This window comes from Lissotriton vulgaris, chromosome 12 (genome assembly GCF_964263255.1).
Source record: "Lissotriton vulgaris chromosome 12, aLisVul1.2, whole genome shotgun sequence".
In the NCBI taxonomy this organism is placed as follows: domain Eukaryota; kingdom Metazoa; phylum Chordata; class Amphibia; order Caudata; family Salamandridae; genus Lissotriton; species Lissotriton vulgaris.
In genome coordinates, this window is record NC_141700.1 from 734647716 (window position 1) to 734659762 (window position 12047).

At 46.0% G+C, this 12047-nt stretch overlaps 1 protein-coding gene across 5 annotated transcripts in view; it reads right to left on the reverse strand.

Moving 5' to 3' along the window:
- Positions 1–12047, reverse strand: part of CNTROB (centrobin, centriole duplication and spindle assembly protein) — a 189485-nt gene that overhangs the window by 71299 nt on the left and 106139 nt on the right. The window lies entirely within an intron of this gene.

The window sequence follows — 12047 nt, forward strand, 5'->3', positions numbered from 1 at the left end:
TGGAGATATTTCTACGTTAAGGAATCTGCAGCTAGTAGTCTCTCAGATTCTTTTCGCAACTTTCAATGCCAGAAGCGTGGAGTAACTAACACTGATCCCTGGTTCGTTGGGAGGATAGGTTGGTCGGTAAGGAATTACCATGAAATAGAGACTCTACCAGATAAGGCACTACCGAAGGCAAGCTACTGGTTCATCTGATAGAGACTTTTAGCTGCTGATTTCTTACTTTAGAATAGATACCAAAGCAATACTTCCCTGAAGTAGGACTGCGGTACGGATTAGACTGCCAAGTCCTGTAGTACCGAATTGACAAAGTCACTATCAAGCCAGAGCCGACTGTCCAGGCAGTAGAGTTTTGTTAAGTGTGTAATGAGGCCCATGTTCCTGCCTGACAGATATCGAAGACAGGAGCTCTGAGAGCGAACGCAGTGGTTGTAACCTAGATCTAGTAGAAGGAGCTTGCAAACCTTCACAAGAGGTTGCTCTTTGGCCAGTGTGTAGCAGAAACTGATGTAGAGCACTATCCAATATGAAATAGTCTTTTCTGCAACGCCCTACCTTTTCTTGGCTTCAACTTACCCCACAAAGAGCAAATTGTATACCCGGAACTCTTGTTCGTTCAAGGTAGAACGACAAAGCCATTTCTTGGGTCCAGCCAATGTAATCTCTCTTCTTCTTTAGAGGAGTGAGGCAGAGTGTAAAAGGTAGGCAAAGTATTGGACTGGCCTATAGGAAAGGGAGTTAACACCTACAGTAAGAAGGATGCTCTAGTTCTAAGGACCAGTTTGTCTAGATAGATGTAAGGTACAGAGGATGTCCAGATAGTGTGATCAGCTCACTGACCCTCCGGGAAAATGTTGCTGCCACCAAAAAGACTGTTTTCATTGTGAGGAGCCTGAGTGGGCAATTATGTAGAGGGTCGATATGAGCACACTTTAGAGATGCCAGGACTAAATTAAGGCCTAACTGTGGTATAATGAAGTGTGCAGGTGCGAACATGTGTTGTAGCGCTTTTAAAAAACCATGTACAATAGGGGACTTGAAAAAGGGATGTCTGACCTGGCAACCGTAGAAATGCTGATGGCAGAAAGACTGCCTTTCAATGTGTCCAAAGTAGAACCCTGCCGGGCTAACGTAAGAAAGAATAGAAGCAGGGAAAGAGGCTCAGAAAGAGTCAAATTGTCTGTACACCATGCCACAAACTCGCTCAAACAGCAGACATACTGTTGGAGGACGGATGCCAGTCTGCCAAGATAGCATTGAAGCTTTGGGCAGAAGGCCTAAAGCTGAAATCTGTCACTGCTCCATATCCACACATGAACGGGGAATGTTTTCAGGTGTATAGCCCTGCTCGCCTGCAGCAACAGAAGATCCTCCCAAAGAGGCAGCCTGATTGGAGGACAGATGCTCATGCGCAACAGCTTGGGATACCAGACTCTGCCCAAGTCGAAGCCACAAGAAAGACTTTGGCACAGTCGTTTCAGATCTCCTTGAGAACTCCGAGTGAGCAGGGGTGTTAATGGCGCAAAGGGATACAGGAGGCCTCAGCTCCACTCGAGATGAAGAGTCTCCGTGCAAAAGCAGCAGTGGAAATCCCAGCGCGCAAAAATGCTGACAAAGGCAAACCGATCTAACCAAGGCTCTCCCCATTCGTGAATGAGACCTTGTGCCACCTCCGGATGGAAACGCCATTCGTGACCCATTTGGCATCAATAGCAACGTTTTCCACCTTGGTGTTCAGAGAACCGGCCAGGTGTTAACCACCAAGGATATGCCCTGATGTTCCAGCCATATGCAGAGGTGCAGGGCCCCTCGACAAAGGGTCCACTACCTCATTCAACCCAGTTTGTTGCAATACCACATGGCTGTAGTGTTGTCCCTGAACACTTGAACCAGCATTCCCCTGATCAAAGGAAGAAAAGTTTTCAATGCCAACCAGATCGCATGGAGCTCTAACAGAGTCCGGATTCCGCTGGACACCAGTCCTCTGATCGCCACCTCTCCCAAATGACCTCCCCAGCAGAGACGCATCTGTCAATACAGTAAGCTCTGGTTGTGGAAGGGAGGAGCAGTCTGCCACTGCAGATCTTTTGCAGTTCGCTCTGAGCTCTGCACTATGACTGAGGGATCCCCCTGATGCTGGGCCAACTGGAACCTCAGGTCCCATTGCAAAGCACCCATAGGTCAACAGGCATGCATAACAAGAAGAATGCAGGAAGCCACGAGGCCCATCAGCCACAGTGTTAGTCTCACCAAAATCCAGGATAGAGGCTGAAATATCGAAATTGTATCCTGAATATCCAAGACTTCCCGCTTGGGAGGATATGCCCATAATTGCACTGTGCCTAGAACAGCTCTGATGAAATGGAGTGTTTGAGGAGTTAGGTGTGACTTTGGCATTATGATCGTGAACCCCAGCAGGTGAAGGGGGTTTGATGTAGTCAGACATCGGGTGACAACTGCCTTGGGAGAGTTCGCCTTCAACAGCCAATCGTCGAGGTACAGAAGGATTGGAATTCCTGACCTCCGTAAATGTGCTGTTACCACCCCCATCACTTCGTGAACAGCAGAAGGGGGCTGGTAAGGTCAAACAGGAGTAATGCAAGCTGAAAGAGCGCTTGGCCTATAGCGAAATGCAGATAGCGGCTGTTGGCAGGCAAGACGGGGATGTGAAAATAAGGATGCAGTAAGTCCAGTGATATCAACCAGTCTCCTGGGTGCGGGCAGACAGGACTTGCAGTATTTTGAATTTCTCCTTTCTTTTTCAGGAAGAGACTGAAAAGGAATAGGTCTAGATTAGGACAAAGGCTTCAGTCATTCTTGTGCACCAGAAAGTAGCAGGAACAGCAACCACGGCTTACTTCTGATGCCAGCACCTTCTCTATAGCTCCCTTGCCTGAGACAGTTAACACCTCCTGATAGAGCAAGGAGAGGTGGTAGTTAATCAGCTTTCAAAAAGGTGGCATAGGTAGGAGGTGCATATAAAATTGGGGGTGGTGAGAGGCACACCTCATTTTTTCTTCCATTTCGTTCTTTCATGTTTTTATCCAAGTTTAAACTGATTTCACTTTGATGGCGTGCAAACTTGTTCTGCGCTTCGCCTCTTGCGCTGCATTCAAAACAAATCTAAGGGGAACCATTCCTGGTTCCACCAAGCTGCACTGCCTTTTCCCAGTATGAATCCAATGAATTAAATTCCACCAATATTTTAACTCTTTTTCTACTTTTTTATACAACTATTTCTCTTCTCTTTTTTTGATTATTCCTTCCAATTCATTATATCCAGGCCAATTACTTTCACGTGATTAAAACTGGGTTGTCCTCTGGATCTTCTAACTGGTATCCATAATGGTGCGCAGACCCTTCCCAATCATCTTCCAAACCAAACTGGTCATTAGAATAAGGACCTGGAACCTGATATGGGAAGTCCGCTCCAGTCAGCACCAGAGCCGGCGTTAGACAACGCCCGTCCAGCTCCGTATTGGCGTCAGGAACGATGATGGGGCAGCACCACCGATGCTTGGCATCTGCACTGAAGAAGGAACCAGGGAAGGTTGGGGTTGCTCGACTGGCACTGCAGCAGACCAGTCATTGGATACTTGGAGGCCCGACTGCTGCCAAGGGAGAACCAGTGTGTGTCGACGGCGCTGCAACTCGTCTGAAGACTTGTGTGGTGAAGTCAAACACTTCTTTGACAGCTTTTTGTGGGACTTGCCCAACGAGTGAGTGGGACCACGGTCATCTGGTCCGAAATCACAGGCCATCTCTGGACCTTCCTCAAAAGACTTGGATTATAGTGAGTCGATGAATGCCAGGCAGCGAACAGCTTAAGGGTCCACTCCCTCATCGCCTTCGGGTGCATGGCGCAGCAGTCCTAGCATGTATTGGTGTTGTGGTCCCACTCAAGACAGAGACAGACCAAATGCGGTTCCGTCACCAACATCTGTCGATAACAGACAGCATAGCTTAAAACCTGCCTTTCTGGTGTACATCCTACACACTAAGACAGTCTCAAACCTCTTAGAAAAAAGAGTTGGAAAAAGGTCAGTCAAAAAGTGACTGGGAGTAGCTTTTCTCTAGATCTGAGCTGACTGGTGTAGAAAGAAAATAAATGAAGTCAGCACACTGGTGTGGCCCCTATATAGGTCATTTCTGGTGCCAACAATACCACGTGGACCCGAACCCAATGGCATGCAGAGATACTTGCACGAAAAAAAATCATCCAATTTGATGCCTAGGGATTATTCTAAGGCAAGAATCTGCAGCTAGAAGTCTACCAGATAGGCTGTTTAAAGCGTGTTGAGAATTAGGGTGTATGTGGAATCTGTTCCATCCTGATGCACTCAGTAATGAGACAGGGGAATATTTAGTACTGTGGATGGCAACTTGGCTATGGCACAATAAAGTTAAGTAGGGAAGCTCAATAAAGAGTAAGGAAAATGCTGCTTACCAGTATGCATCTGCTCTTGGCATGTAGAGCTGCAGAGTCACACACGGTGCATAGATGGCCACCTAGTGTTGGGCCCGGATGTTTGCAGTTTGTTTTTGTTCTAGAAAGTCTTTGGAAGTCACAGGATAGGCGACTCCTTTTTATCATACTGCGCATGGGCATCGGCTCTATCCCCAGATTGTTTTTCGCCATTAGGTAAGTGATGGAGTTTCTGCAAGAAAAGTAAGGATGTCCATGTAATTTGTATCTAATTAAGATAATACTGGAACAGAAAGGTTGCCGGGTAGGCATGTGTAAGTCTGCAGCTCTACATGCCAAGAACAGATGCATACTGGTAAGTAGCATTTTCCGTTCGAGGCATATGAACTGCAGATTACACACTGTACAGAGATTGTATAGCAGTACCCACATTTAGCAGCGACCACCAGTATCTGTTGCAGTGGTTTGAAACAGGGGTTTTAGTACAGCTTGGCCCAAAGTAGCTTGTTGTCTAGTTTGCACATCTACACAATAGTGTTTTGTGAATGTGTGCGGTGTAGACCAAGTAGCTGCTTTGCATAGGTCGTCTAGGGGAATGTTCCCTAAAATGCCATTGAAGCCCCTATTTTTCTAATAGAATGGACTTTGGGAAGAATAGATAAGGTACGTTTAGCTTTGTGGTAACAAATTTGTATGAATTTGACAATCCACCTAGCTATCCCAGATTTTGATATAGGGTTACCTTTATGTGGTGGTGAAAAAGACACAAAAAGTTGTTTTGTCTTAGGAAAAGTTTGTGTCCTTTCAATGTAGTAAAGCAATGCTCTTTTGACATCTGAGGTGTGAAGAGCTCTTTGAGACTCTGGCTGCGAGAAAAATACGGGCAGCTTAGATTGATTTAGATGCAAGGTTGAAATGACTTTTGGCAGAAATAAAGATTAGTACGGAGAACCAGTTTATTATGGTGCATTTACAGAAAGGGTTCTTGAATGGCGAATGCTTGTAGTTCACTAACTCTTCTGAGAGAAGTAATAGCTACTAGGAAAGCTACTTTCCAAGTTAGGAATTGCAATTCACATTTATGTAACAATTCAAAGGGAGGTCCCATTAAACGTGGGAGAACAATATTTAAGTTTCACACTGGTGAAGGTGGTGTTCTGGGAGGGATTATTCTTTTGAGTCCTTCCATAACAGCCTTTATGGTAGGCTTCTAAAGAGATATAGATGTCTATTTTGTAGGTATGCTGCAATGGCAGCAAGGTGCCGTCTGATAGACGTGTATGCTAAATTACATTTTTTAAAGAGTAATAGGCATCCTATGATGTGTTGAATAGACCATCTAAAGGATTGATGTGGTGGTTTTGACAGTATATTACAAACCGTTTCCACTTACCTGCATAACATGCTCTGGTGGTGGGACGTCTAGCTTCTTTAATGATGTTCATACAGTCTGGAGGGAGGTTAAGGTAACCAAACTGACTTCAGGAGCCACATCGCTAGGTTGAGCTGAGCTGGGTCCGGGTGTCTGATCTCTCCATGGTTCTGCGTTAATAGGCGTGGAGATGGGTATAGTTTTTGGTATGGTAACACAGAAAGTTGCATCAGCATGGTGTACCACGGTTGTCTAGCCCAAGTTGAAGCAACTAGAACAAGTGTTGGGGAATGTTGCTGTACTTTCCGTACCACTAATCGAAGTAGTGGGAGAGATGGAAAAGCGTACGCAAATTTGCCGGACCAGTTAATCCATATCGCATTGCCTTTGGACAATGGGTGTGGATATCTGGTGGCGAAGCTTGGTCATTTTACGTTTGTGGGTAGCAAAGAGGTCTATTTGAGGTTGTCCTCACAGTTGAAAGAACGTTTGAAGAACTTGTGGATGAAGTTCCCATCTGTGGACCTGCTGTGTCGGTCGACTTAGCCGATCTGCTATGGTGTTTTGTACTCCTGGAACATGCTGGGCTAAGAGGAAGATCTTTAGAGGTATAGCCCATCTCCATATCTGCTGCAATAACAGCTGTAGAGAGTGTTCCCCCTGGTTTGTTTATGTAGTACATGGCTGTCATATTGTCTGTGCGGACTAAGACAGCCTTGCCTGATACTTGCTTTTGGAATGCTTTTAGGGCTAGAAATAAAGCCAGTAACTCCAGGTGGTTGATGTGGAGTGACTTTTGTTGGTGTCCACCTGCCTTGCATGGTGTGATGCAGTAGGTGAGCTCCCCAGCCGGAGAGCGATGCCTCACCTGTTATGACTATTTGAGGAACTGGCTCTAGGAACGATCGGCCTTTTGAAAGGTTTTTGGTGCTCCACCATTGCAGAGAGCGAGGAGTGTGACTGTCTACCAACACTAGGTCTGTTAGTTGACCGTGAGCCTGTTTCCATTGGCGTGCTAAGCACTCTTGAAGTGGACGCATTTGTAGTCTTGCGTGAGGTACTATGAATATGCAAGATGCCATCATTCCTATGAGCTGCATGAACACTCGAGCTGGAAGAGAGTGTTGCGGTTTGAACTTCGTTAGGAGAGTTTGTACACTTGTTATCCTGTATGGAGAGGGATAGGCTAGTGCTAATTCGGTGTTTGTGGCACTGAGGTATTGTTGTACATAGGACGGTTGCAGATGGGATTTAGGGTGATTTACTGTAAATCCCAAGTTGTGGAGTAGTTGGATTGTAGCGTGAGTGGGTTGTAAACACTGGCTGTATGAGCTGCCTTTTATGAGCCAGTAGTCTAGATATGGGAAGACGTGAATATGCTGCCTTTTTAGATGTGCTGCTACTACCGCTAGGCACTTGGTAAACACTCTCGGTGCTGTTGTGACTCCGAGTGGGAGTACTTTGAATTGGTAGTGCTGTCCGTCTAGTACAAATCAAGATATTTTCTGTGCACTGTGTGGATAGGAATGTGGAAGTAGGAGTCTTTGAGATCTATAGTGGCAAGGAAGTCGCTTTGTAACAGGAGTGGAAGGACCTTCTGGAGTGTGACCATATGAAAGTGGTCTGATTGTATGTACAGGTGTAGGGGTCTAAGGTCTAGAAAAGGCCTCGGAGATCCGTTCTTCTTTGGAAGGAGAAAATAGAGGGAGTATACTCCTTTGTTCTGCTGATGCAGTGGAACTATCTCTATTGCATTTGTCTGCAGGAGGAATATTACCTCCTGTCTGAGCAGTATCAAATGTTCTTGTGACATTGGACGCTGTTTGGGTGGTATGTTTGGGGGGGGGGAAGGAGGGGGGTAGAGGTTAGTTCGAGACAGTAACCTGACTGAATTATTTCTTGCACCTGTCGGACGTGATATTTTCACAGGCTGGCAGGTATTGTTGTAGCCTTCCCCAGACTGGAGTGGAATGTGGCGGGGGGAGGGAAGTCATTGGGCAGGGGTGGAGGCAGAGCGGGAGTTGTTTTTATCTCTGCTTTTATTGTTACCTCTGTAACCGCCTCTTTGGTAGCCCCTACTATAGGTGGATTGTGTGGGGGCTTTGTAAGAAATAGAGGGTGTGTCTGAAGAGTATCCCCTGGTGGTGCCTCCTTAAGATGAGCGGCGAAAAGTACATCTGGGAGCCTGCGACTGCAAGGTTCCCATAGATTTGGCTGTATCTGTATCCTTCATATTTAAGGGATACGTCCACATTAGGACCGAATACGTGTCGCTCAAAGGGCTGATTGAGTATGGCACTTTGGACTTCAGGTTTAAACCCCGAAATGCATATCCATGCTTGTCTATGCAACAGAACACTGGTATTAATTGCTCTGGCGGCAGTGTCTGCTGCATCTAGTGCACAACTAAGGTGTTTGTGATTCCTCCCCCGACCCCCCCCCCCCGTATAAGCTAATTTGCCCTGTTTTTGTACTTATCGGGGAGGTGCTGCATTAATGATTCTAATTAATCATAATGGGCCCTGTTGTATCTTGCCAGTAATACTTGTGTATTGGCAATACACCACATGTTTGCTGCCTGTGACAGTTCTTTTAGTGGATGCGTAATGAGCTAAGACTCTTTATCTGGTGGGGAGCTTCACCTGATGTTTGTGAATTCGCTCTTTTGCGTGCATTAGAGCCCACAAGAGTCTAATGGTGCTGGGCCTTTAATATATACTGGATCTGAAGGAGCAGCTTTATATTTCTTCTCAATTCGTGGGTTGATGGCCAGAGTACTAACTGGGTCTTTGAAGACTTCTGGAGCATGCTTAATAACTCCCTTACGCATGGGAAAAATTGACACGGACCTTTGTGCATTGTCAAAGATATCCATTAGGAAGTCTTCTTCCACAGGGGCAGTATGTAGGTCAACCCCAAGGTATTGTGCAGCACTATGTACCAATTGATTAAATCAGTGTCTTCGGTGGGGAAGGCCTAGAGAGATATATGTCGTCTAGGGGGACATAAGGGACGTCTGGAGTGTTATAATCATTCCAAGGGTCAGGTGAGCCCGGAGGAGTAGACTGATCTGGTGGCTCGCTATCTGCACCACCCCCTGTGTCATCAGAGCCATCATCTCTGTTGTCATCTTCTATGGGAGAAGGTGGAGGGGAGTGATGTGGTAGGGTAGGAAGAGGGGATGGTATATGTGGAGTAGGAGAGAGAGGAAGAGAAGGAATTCTTAGAGGAGAGGTAGCAATGTCCTTTGGATGAGGAGCAGGTGTAGGAGTGTCCAGTGGTCATTTCTTTGAACTAAGAGTTAGTCTATCAGTCTTTGGATCTTTAACTAGAGTCTTTTGTGCAGGGTCTGGATGAAATAAGTCCTCTGCGGGAGGCAGATCTTTTGGTGCTGAGTGTTTGTGGCACAGAGCTGTGAGCTTCTTTTGGCTTTGAAGCTTGTTGTTTGGCAGTCTTTAGCCGGGAAGTATATGCCTTTTTCGGCTCCGATGGGGTTTTCGGCTCCGAAGCGGGTCTGCTTGGTTCAGAGTGTGGTTTAGGTGCTGAGGAGCTACCACTAGTTTTCGGCGCCGATTGTTTAGATGCAGACAATGGTTTTTCAGTACCCATAGATGTGCGCCGGCTCCGTGAGCAGGCTGACTCGAGCCCGAGTCGCCTGAAGGATTATTGGGCTTCTTAGCCGAGCCCGAAGGCGGAGCATTGGAAGCAGTGTCTCGGTGTGCATGCGAGGGTGTGACCGAAGCCTTTTTGGGGTGTGTTGAGGAAGGGCCGGGCTAGACGTTCTTACTTACGACCCTTTGTGCTGGAGTGATGTCCTCGACTTCGGAATGTTCTGCCTTGAAGTTGCTGTCGACGCCATGTTGTTCCGGGACGTCGACGCCCTCTTGGAAGAGGTCGTCTGGAATCTGAGCTGATGAAAGAGCCATTGTTCTCCTAGCTCTTCGGTCCCGGATCGTATTCTTGGAGCGGAAAGAGGCACAAGCGGAACAGTCTCTGGCCTCATGCTCCGGTGAGAGGCAAAGGTTACACACCTCATGTAGATTGGTGTGGGGAAACTTCGACCCACATTGAGGACACCTCTTAATGGCGTTCTTTCCATGAGCTGGAAGTTGAGGCCTAGGTAGGCCCGAAGGACTTGATCGACGACCGGAATCGAAGACTTCGGAGTTGAAGAGTATCGTCGACTGGAAAACGTGTTTGAAACAATACTGTTGAAGCTGGTGGGGATTGCGTGCCAAAGGAAATTGGTTCCAACAAGGAGCGCTGAAAACACATCCGAGCCCGGTGGCAGAAAAAATCAACCTGGGGATGGAGCCGGTGACCATGCGCAGACTTTCTAGAACAAAAACAAACTGCAAACATCCGGGCCCAACACTAGGTGGCCATCTATGCACAGTGTGTAATCTGCAGTCCATATGCCTTGAACATATTTTTTTTTTATAGTATTGCCTTAAGAAGTCGTGGTTGCATGGCACAGGTGCGGTGAATAAAAAGAGCAGGTGATGGAGGAAATTACAGGAGGCAACTTGAGAACCATTATACTTTGTGACCCTCTCCTTGCTTTTTTAGAGGAAAAGGTAGAAATGTAAGGCATTTCTAACAACAAACCCACTTTAACTTAACCTGCACAATTCATAAGGCAGTACATCCTCACAAAGTGGTAGACAATATTCTATAACAACTGAGTACTGAACATATCAAATGGAGAAAAACCCTGGGAGTGGACTGCAGAACATGCTCGCTGAATTAATATGTTTGGCAATAAGTGCTACTCACCTTCTCCAGTACCATCTAAGGCATGTACATCTCTACCTAGGTCCGCAGGGACTGAGAACTATGAACACTTGCATCTTATTATGCATTTTCTTTTGTCTTAGAGACTTTGGCAGACAGGTAATCCATCAAAAACTCTAAAACATTGCAGTATTATCCAAAGACAGTAGCTGCCTCATTCTCGGAATTCCTCAACTTGGTAAAGTATTTACTCTTAGCATCAAAACATGCCCTCATAATAGGCAACCTGAATATATGAATTGATATTACCAAAACTCTTTAGCGTCAGAAGGGATTATGACCCTGGTCAACCCGGGCTTCTTAAAATTTGATGAACATCCAGCAAATTAAGATTATCACACTCTTAACTGCCTGCTCTCTCGGAATACCATAACCACAATTACTGGTCTTGATACTTCCTCGTTGACTACCAAATTGAAGGACAGATCAGTCCCAACATCAAATCACATATGAAGGCAAATATCCTGCATTCCTATCACAATTTGCCTCCAGGCTCTTACAGGTCTCTCAAAGAGATTTAAAAAAAAATGCTAACACAACCTTGCACACTGTAGCACCCCCTCACTAAGACAGTAGCCCTTACCCCAACAACACACCCACCAAGGCACACTACAATCCTTGAGTCATTATACCATGAAATCTCAAAAGACAAGGGCAAACCCTTGTTGGGCCGTGGTGGATAACCTCTTTCTGCAGGTTGCATTAACTGTATCTCTAAAGAACCACTATCCTCAAAGGGAGCAACACCCAATTCCAAGGTAGGATTGCAGAGGATCTTAACCCCTTCGCTGCTGATGAGCTCGTAATCAGCCACGGTGGTCGTGTGCGGATGACGAACTGAGCTCGTCATCTAACGCGGCTTTTCGAAAAAACCCGCACAGCGGAAAAATAACCGCCGCAGCGATGCGGTTAACATCCATTCCACTGCAATTAGGCTGGTATCACAGAGACCTAGGTCTCTAAAGTGACTTTATTCCAGTGTGGAAAACAAAAGTCACATTTGGATGTTTAACAACTTTCATATGGTAAGGTCACACAAAAAGAACTTAATCTGCCAACATAGAGAATATTTATAAGGTAGATTAAATAAAGTTAAATTAATCAAAATGAAAACATTCAGCCCTAGCTCCTGTAACTGAAACATGCAACAATGCTACAGTCTTTGAGTTAATCCTCTTGGCTCCTCAGCCTATTGATATCACATGGACAAGTTACCTCAAAAGCCCTCTATGTGATGGACAATCTCCCTTCCTGACCTCTCAAGGTTTCACATCCATAGATTTGCACTCTGCTACATTGTCTTACTTGACACCTCTAGCCACTCTTTCAGCTTTCGTACATTTCACCTCACTTGTCCATTCTCTGGAGTCTCAGCCTTCTTGAAATGGTCAGCTTCAAAGGCCTGGTTTAATATTAGCTGTGCAACTGACACCCACACTGTGTGTCCTGGCC